Source organism: Artibeus jamaicensis, unplaced genomic scaffold (assembly GCF_021234435.1).
Source record: "Artibeus jamaicensis isolate MK-2021 breed Jamaican fruit bat unplaced genomic scaffold, CSHL_Jam_final scaffold_537, whole genome shotgun sequence".
NCBI lineage: Eukaryota > Metazoa > Chordata > Mammalia > Chiroptera > Phyllostomidae > Artibeus > Artibeus jamaicensis.
The window spans coordinates 46312209-46321604 of record NW_026522047.1 but is presented as its reverse complement, the minus strand read 5'-3'; the positions used below and the strand labels follow the sequence as shown (position 1 = coordinate 46321604).

Below are 9396 nucleotides of genomic sequence, written 5' to 3'. Positions count from 1 at the left end.
TCCTCTGTAGAAGAGCCAGGTTTCTCGCCCCCCTCTTCCTGCGTGGGGATAGCTGAATCCTTTTTCCTACTCTGCCACCAACTTCCTGATTATTGAACATATTATGTTGACTATGACCATCTAATGTCACATGTAAGAATATATTTTTTTGTAAAAACATTCTAGGAATAACCAAATTTGAAGCAAAGTTCATTGGTTTTTTCCTCTTCTTTAAGTTTTATAACATAACAGGATTTCCATATGATCCACTTCATTTTGCTGTGCGTATGACTCACCTTAGTTTTTTCCCTGTTTGACCTGATCTTCAAAGTCATGATCTTCCCATTTTTTAATTTCAATGTAGGCCCAAAAGAAAACACTCCAAAATATTATAAATTAGACAAAAATTATTGGTGTTTAGGCTCATTTTTTGCTGTGACAATGCCTACTTTATTTACCTAGTTTATTTATCTACCATTTCACAAGCCAAATCATGGCAAGATGTCAAGAAGCAAGAAACTATTCTGTAAGTAACAGAAATAAATAAAGGGTTATATTAAACCATTTGCTTTTGGTATGGATTGTTATATAGCAATAGCAAACTATGCTATAATCAAAGCAAACAGAACTGAGGGTAATTATAATAATCTGCTACTTTTTACTTTTAACATTTGTACTGATATAGGGCAGCATTCACAATTGTGCTTTTATTCAGATATATTTCAGATAACTGCATTAAAGCAATTCCAATAAGGTTCCCTTTCAGGCAATCAGGACAGGATGAAATGATGTGCACATTTTCGCAGAAAAATTGGTGATCCCTTTTCACATGACTGGACAGAATTTTATCTCCTGTGTGATTCATCCTTTAATCATAAAGACTGAAGACGTTCTTGAGTATGAATAAGATATATGTTGTATGATATTCATACTGCTCACTCACTGTCCCTTCGGTGGATTTTGGAAACATTTGGAAAAAAGGAGACATTTCATTTAGAGCACTAGAAGGAGTGCCATTTGTAGGGAGCACATTGAAAGTTTTCAAGCAGAAAAAGGAAAATACTTCAGAAAAATACCTCAATGTAATTATTCACTCCTAACACATGGACATCGTAATCCATACTTCAATCAGTAGATGTGCAGCATGAAAAATATTTTGTATAATAATAAATTGTCTGGCACCTTTTGTTTCACTGTATGTATGGTCATCTGTTATACATTAGGTCAAACTATTTACTAAAATGTATATTTCATAGTAGACTCTTCTTGGAAACATAGATTTGATAGTCAGTTTTTTTCAGGGGCTATGTAGGCTGTGGACATAGAGCTGAATACCACAATGAAGCATATAAACCCAGGAGACCAACTATAAAACCTACCAGCATGTTCAAGTCTACATTATCAAGAAGCATAGTAAACATAGTGCTATAGAAAAAAATGATGACCATGTAGGTGAAAACTGTGGTCTCAGATGTTCGTCTACAACAAAATTATATACAAGACCTCAGTATCCAAGTGTAGTTTAGTTCAAAACAGTATTATAATACATGACTATCTTTAAGTAAAACACCAGAAATATTAGTTGCAATGATATATGTCATTAGAGAATAATTATGCTAATGTAATTCATGTAAACCCATGAGATACAGGAGAATTTCTAATTACATATGGTCCAAAGATTGCAATCACTTCTTTCAGTAATTCTTGCTCTGAAGCATTGAACATTCAGGGGGACTTTTTCAGCCACATACTGTAGGCCTTGGAAAAGGTTACATACCAAGAAATTTTTTCAGAGCCCTCTTTATGTCTTTGTTCCTGAGACTGTAGATGAAGGGGTTCAGCATAGGTGTGACCACAGTGTACATCACTGAGGTGACTGCACTAGACTGTGAGTAGTCGGTACCAACAGACCCAAAATACACACCTAGGCTTGTACCATAAAACAAGGAGACAACTGAGAGGTGAGATGCACAGGTAGAAAATGCTTTATACTTCCCCTGAGCTGATGAGATTGCACATATGGAGGACACAATCTTAGAGTAAGAATATAGGATCCCAGCCAAAGGACCACCACCCAGCAGCCCTACTGAAAAGTGCATCACAATGTCATTAGAAAAAGTGTCAGAACAGGCAAGTTGGACCACCTCTTTGAGTTCACAGAAAAAGTGAGGGATTTCCAAGTGTGAGCAGAAGGACAGCTGCAACACCATTAAGCTTTCTAACAAGGAATGCAGAATACTAATGATCCAGGACACCAGAACCAGCAGCCCACAGAGGCGGGGGTTCATGATGACTGTGTAGTGCAGGGGGTGACAGATGGCCACATACCTGTCATAGGCCATGACAGTAAGGATGAAGTCATCCAACACTGCAAAGTGCATATAAAAATACATCTGGGTGATGCAAACTGCAAAGGTGATAACTTTGCTCTGTGTCTGGATGTTCACCAGCATCTTTGGGATAGTGGTGGAGGTGAAACAGATGTCTACCAAGGACAGGTTGGAGAGGAAGAAATACATGGGCGTGTGGAGGTGAGAGTCTGAGCTGATGGCCAACATGATGAGCAGGTTTCCCAACACAGTGATCAGGTACATGGACAGGAAGAGCCCAAAGAGGACGGGCTGCAGTTCTGGTTCCTCTGATAGTCCCAGGAGAAGAAACTCTGAAATTCGTGTAACATTGCCTGGTTCCATGTGGGGAAGGGGACTACCAAAAAAGAGAAGAAAATGAATGACTAATTTTCACATTAGTAACTGAGAATAAATGTTACATTTTTTTAGAATGCAAAAACTAATTTATATATTGGGTTAGGATCTGGTTTTCATTAAGGCTTGTCTATTGCCATTGCTCATTAGAATTACCTTTCCTGGATCCTAGTTCACTGTGGGTGGAATTGCAAATTGGTATAACCATTATGGAAAACAGCATGGAATTTTCTCAGAAAACTAAAAATGGACCTGCCTTTTGACTGCAATTCCACTGCGGGGGTTATATCCTAAGAACCCTAAATCACCAATCCAAAAGAACCTATGCACCTCAATGTTCATAGCAGCTCAATTTACAATAGCCAAGAAGTGGAAGCAACTTAGGTGCTTGTCAGTAAATGAATGGATCAAAAAATTATGATACATATATACAATGGAATTCTATGCTGCAGAAAGAAAGAAGGAGCTCCTACCCTTTGCAACAGCATAGATGGAAGTGAAATAAACCAGGTAGTGAAAGACAAATATCGTATGATCTTATCTTTCAGGAGCTGCTAAAGAACAAAACAAAACAAACAAGCAAGCAAAATAAAAACAAAGACCCTGAAATGGAGAACAGGAGGAAAGCGACCATAGGGGAGAGGGGAGGAAATTTCAGGGGAAAAAGTGGAAGAATTTACAGGAACTAGTATAAAGGACACATGGACAACAGCTAAGGGAGGTGGAAATGGGAGGGGTGTGTTGAGCATGGGGTGGGGGGCTTGGATGGGAGTAACAGACAGAAAATTGTACTTGAACAATAATTAAATTTTAAAAAAGAATTTTCTTTTCTACCATCAACTCATTCTTCAAACACCATGTATATTGCTATTTTATTGGGGATATTGTTCATGCATTTGAGGAATATACTGATACATTGTCTTTAGACCTGTACCAGGCACTGTTTAGAGTATGAGATAATGTAAAACAAAGGGTTCCTCAGACTAAAAATGGACAAAGAATATAATCAAACACGATTAATACTATAATGTATCCAATGGTACAGATGCTATATAAAAAAGTAAATCACGCTACATGAAGAGAGGATGCTTCCATTTTTTTTCATTTTTATTGCAATATTTTTATAACCAGTTAACCCCAATATTCCCTACTCCCCCATTTTAATAACACACTGTTGTCCATGTCCATGAGTCCTCTTTCGTTCAATCCCCCACCCAATAACCTCCCACTCAACAGCTGTCATCCTGCAGTTTATCTATCCATATGTGTCTATTTTGCTTGTTAAATCATTTTCTTCATCAGACTCCACATGTAAGTGAAACCATATGGTATATGTCCTTCTCTGACAGTTTACTTTACTTACTGAGAAGTTCTCCAGGGCTAGCCATGCTGAGGGTGTTCTTTTTTATAGAGCTTAGCCAAGGCTTGCCAACAGCCAACACTGTGACAGGCACTTCAAAGGACTAAGTAAGAGCCTAAGCGGGAGAAAGTGTTTGCAAGGCAGAAAAACAGCCAGTGCAAAGTCCCTGAGGAAGATGGTGGGTTTAGAAAACCAAGGTTCAGAACCAGCTAGTGTGTCAGGGGCAGGACAGATGGCATTAGAGAATGTTAAAAACAATGGGGCCTGTGTGTTGTTGTTGGAACTTCAAGTCACAGAGAGTCCCCTGTACACAATTATGTAAACCAGGATCTTTATTGTTCCAGTTGCACAAACATCCTCTGAATTGAAAAGAATCTCCTCCTTAGTTCATGCTCTTGAAAGAGTTCTGCCCACTCTGTGAAAAGGCACCTCGGAATACATGAGTCCAGGTGCCCCTGCTCTGAGCACTGCTCTCAGTTTATGAGGCACACATGGGCACACACACACACCATGGCCTCCTCATGTGTGTGGTCTCCATGTTTGTCTCACTCACTATTCAGGCTATGAGGACATACAACTCAAGCTGTCCAGATCAAGTATCTTTTCCAAAAAAAATTTAGACATACTGCCTCAATACATCTATGGTGAGTCTGCATGCACAAATAAGCTTGGGGATCCAGATTGGAATGTTCATTTTATGCTCTGGATGTAAAGAAAAGTAAATGTAGAGGGAAAGAGAAGAATTATATTGACACAAGGAAAAAAAGATCTATTGATAACAAGCTCAGGTGATCTCTGAGAGATAAAGAGAAAGAAATGTGTTTGGATTCTGGCAGCTGTCCAACCCTAAGCACACCCCATTCAAGTCAAACAAAAATAATAAAGGAAAAAAAGACATATTTGACCAAAACACAAAGATAGTTATCTTCATATGGTATGGGAACACCTTGCAGATTCACTACCTCAAGTGAATTTACAAATGTGTGGATATATATTTGTGCACTTCCCCAGGAACCCGTTGAAGTAAAGCTGAAGTAATGAAAGGAATGACAGAGAAAATAAAACCTAGTTCAAAAAAGCAATTTAGCAACTGTGATCAAGAAATGAGGGGAGCATCAAAAAGTAATGAAAATAAGGTATAAGTACTAATGTGCCTTCATTAATTACATTGACAAGGCACAGACACAGAAGGTAATGCCTGATGTTCCTAGACATGGTGGCAAAGCAGAGGCTCAGTTTTATTTGTTGGGTGAATCAGGAATTAGGCCTCAGTATATAAGTACATTTAACACATAGTGAGGTTCTATTTCTATATATATGAAAATGTTGGATTGTTGAATAAAAGCTGGAAAAATAAACATCCACCTGAAGGAAAATGAAGTTGATCCCCTACCTCTGCCATGTTAGATAAAATCTGAGAGATTGCCTACTCACTGGGAGAGTAACCAGTCCTATTAGGTTAACAGATGCAATACAATATAATAATATTGATATGTGGGCCAAACCATTCTAATCAAGTCAAGAGTCTCAGGAATAAAAACACAGATATACTTAACAAATAAAAGAAAAAACATTTGTATGGCCAAAACATCCCTAAAGTTATTAAGAAATAGTATGGTTTTTTATTTTTAGTTTTATATTCTTATTTTTATTGAATTTATTTGGGTGCCATTGGTTACTAAAATTGTGTAGGTTTCAGGTGCAAAACCTTCTAATACATCACCTGTATGTTGTACTGTGTGGTCAGTGCCCCAAGTCAGGTCTCCTTCTGTCAACATTTATCCCTCTTTTACCCTGTTCTACATACAACATCACAATTTTTAAAAATCACTGAAAAGGCTGACAATGAAAAAATAGTAAGTATATCGTAATGTTCACATTATTCAAAAACATTAAATATGAATCTTTGATCAAAATTAGAAAAAGTTCAACAAACAACAGAAAAGTTCTTTCATACATATCAGCCTGGAGAAAAACTTAGAATAATGTCACATTGACAGGAGTGAAGACTTTTAAACAGGTAGGAAAGGGGTGCTCTGTTTTTTCCTGGCAGAACTGTGAAGTGTTACAACATTGAGAGAACAGTCTAAAGGCAGCTACACACACTACAAGGACCTTTGTCTCTAATGCAGGCTCCTCAGTCTCTGCAAGACTGACATCCTGGGCCAGGTGTTTGTCTGAGGGGTGGTCTCTCCTGGCCATTGCAAGATTTTCAGAGCATCCCTGGACTTAACTGACACCTCCCATGTGACAGCCAAAAATGTCTACAAAGATTGTTCAGTGGTCCCCTGGGGGAATAGTATTGCCTCTGGTGGAGAACCAAAGTTTTAACATAACAATATCAAAATATTCTCATATATTGTTATAATAGCAGTGCATTGAAAAAGTATATATCTTAGATTTCAAGTGTGACTAGCACAGCCACACCACAGACTATTATGTAGACATGGAAAAAATGATTCAGCATCTTACACCCTTTTTCACTGGAGGAAAGACCATAGGTATTGTTGAATAGGAAGGAAGAGTGGACACATAGATAAAAAAAACTGCATAACAGATAAAGAGCATTTCTGATGGGCCAGAATGCTGTTCATGCATTTGTACAAAAGTGCATGGGTGAGTATGTGAGCATAATACAGGAAAATAAGATTTAAAGAAAGAAACTAAGACCTTATGGAATAAACATTACCAGCAGCAATGTAATTAGGTTAAGTACACTGATCACAAAACTATTCTATGAAAAATAATTAAGTGAGAATCAAATTCATTTATATTAAGACAGAAGTAATAACTTAACAATATCAACATGAGCCACTGGTCCCAGATTAAATTGACAAAGACTTGGAAATAAAAGAATGTTATAAAAAAGGTTTTTAAAATCAGGGAGAAAGCAGTATCTAAGTTACAATTTCTTCCTACATAGAGATATGTGGATTCTCATTGCTCATAAAAGGAACAGGTAGTCTTCAGTCAAGTCTTTATAAAGAGTGCCTTCCACTTTAACTGAAACCTAATCAACAAAACATCAAGCAAGCAAAATACAGTCAAAGACCCTGAAATTGAGAAAGGGATGACAGTGACCAAAGAAGAGGGGAGAGGGGTTATGGGGGTAAAGGGTGAAGGGTTTATAGGAACAATTAGAAAGGACACATGGACAATAATGGGGGTGGGGTTGGAAACAGGGGAAGGGGGTGAAGAGGGCTGGGAGGTGGGGAGGGCTGGGGAGAAAAGGCAGAAAACTACTTAAACAGCAATAAAAAGATTGTTAAAAAGTAAATATAATCCTGCAGTAAACAATTTGTTCATATTTTTGATATACCCATGCACTCCTGTCTTTTGGATATGTAATTAACAAAAGAATTGCTTAGTCATATGGCATATTTATGTTCATATTGCACTAGTTCCAATATTTATGAAATAATGATGAATTTCTAAAAGACTTGGGATCATAAAACAAAATGAGTTAGTCTTTTAAATGCCTTTTAAGTGGATACCTCCCTCCAACATACATTGATTTTGTTTGTTATGCTTTTGCTGAATTCATGAATGTACATGAAAACTACTGTATGAAAATGAAAATGAGTAAATAAAAATTAAAAAAGAGAAAAAGAAAGAGAGCCTTCCAAAGAATGGTAGGACATGATGCCACTTTTAAAATAGCTCTAACCACAGAAGGCCAAAGGACAAAGAAAGAATACTGGAGATGTGACCGTGTTAGCAGTATGTGTGTAGGGTGATTTATTAGTGCTAAGTACACAGAAAAACATTCACTCTCATTGTTTGTTTATAGCAAGGATTCACAAGTGAAGAATATAAGAGTAACAGCTGTGTATTTTTCAGTAAGAAAAGTAAAAAATAGAAAAGCAATGGAGAGAATACATTTGACTGAGTGATAATTTCAGTCCACAAAGTTCATAAATTCTCCACATATATGTACATAAAGAAACGCAGTGAGAACAACAAAGTCGGTGGGAAAAATCTCCTCCACATCCTTGTTTAGAAATATGTAATAAAAACAGGAATCAAAGCAGGCTGACCCCACTCTGCAAATATCTGGAACTTACAGACAATTTACCATAGAGGAAACAACTCAATGAGTAACACACAAACGTATTCAGATCACAGGTAACGAAGTAATGGCAAAGTTAAGCTATTTAGCACACCTCTTTTTACTTTTCTAATACATTATTTTTCATGCTAGTTGAATACCCAGAGTGAAAGAAGATACTGTGGAAGGTAGGTCTCATGACCATTGTTGCAAGGTAATATTTGCTAGATGTATATTGAATATGGATCTGTCTCATCAATATGAGACAGTCTTGAGTGTGCCCCATTATAAAAATGAAGAACTGCCTTCAATTTACTGTATAGTTCTCCACTCCTAGTATTCTATTTCCCTACTCCCTTTAGTGACAAAATTCATTGCACATATTCTACTTTCACTTGAAATACTTTATGCCTCTCATTGCCACCTCAATTGGGCTTCCATCAGTGAGTTGTGATGGAAGATGTTGCTGACTTCAATGTTCACTTCTCCTTTTAGCATCACAAACAAATCATGAAGTAGTTAATCAGATAGGCAAACAACCATAGGCTGCTGGCTGTCAAAAGACCTCAGGTGAATGGGCTTGGCTTTGGTTTTCTCTGACCCTTTCCTAGAGCACTTACTGCACCCTTGGCCTCACCTAATCAGGAGCTCTGAGAGGATGGACTCCTGGTGAAGAAAGTCCAGCCTCTGGATAAATAACAATGGAGTCTGAAGCTCTCTGCTCAGACAAGACAGCAGGAAGGAGGCAAGCATTGGTCTCGAGACAAACTTAGGGTTCCAAAAGTAATAACCATTTCCCATCTGGCCCAAGGTCACACATTCTGAGTGACTGGAGATGAGGAGCTATTTACAGCTCTCTGTGTCTGCTCATTAGGTACATTTCCATCTTGTTATTCCAACTTCTAATTGCATGATTTCCCTGTGGGTCTAGACAGAAGGGACCATTTTCTTGGAGATTCTGTGTTCCCAAAAGACCAGCTTAGAAGTTCAGTGAATCCAATTTTTACTAGTTTCTCTTCATAAAGCCTGTGGGTTCCAGAATACTAACCTCCCAGCACTTTATCCAAACCCTCATTTAAAATTTTTCCAAATTTAAAACCAAGATTCCAGCCTGTGTTAGAAAACTCAAATCCTCAAATATTGAATGTGGAAGGGACTTGGCCTCTCATGTTCACAGAAAATTGCTATTTTTCTTTTCAACAAGGGGGAGGACTAAGTTCCTTTGATTAAACCTTGAGTGTTACACACTGGGATTCATGACACATTGGCCAAAACAATTTGGAATTTCAACCTCATATTACAAG

The 9396-nt window shown here is 37.6% G+C and overlaps 1 pseudogene; it reads right to left on the bottom strand.

Moving 5' to 3' along the window:
* Positions 1-1748: 1748 nt before the first annotated feature.
* On the bottom strand, positions 1749-8893 carry LOC119038870 (olfactory receptor 7A10-like; annotated as a pseudogene).
* Between the last annotated feature and the right edge of the window lie 503 nt (positions 8894-9396).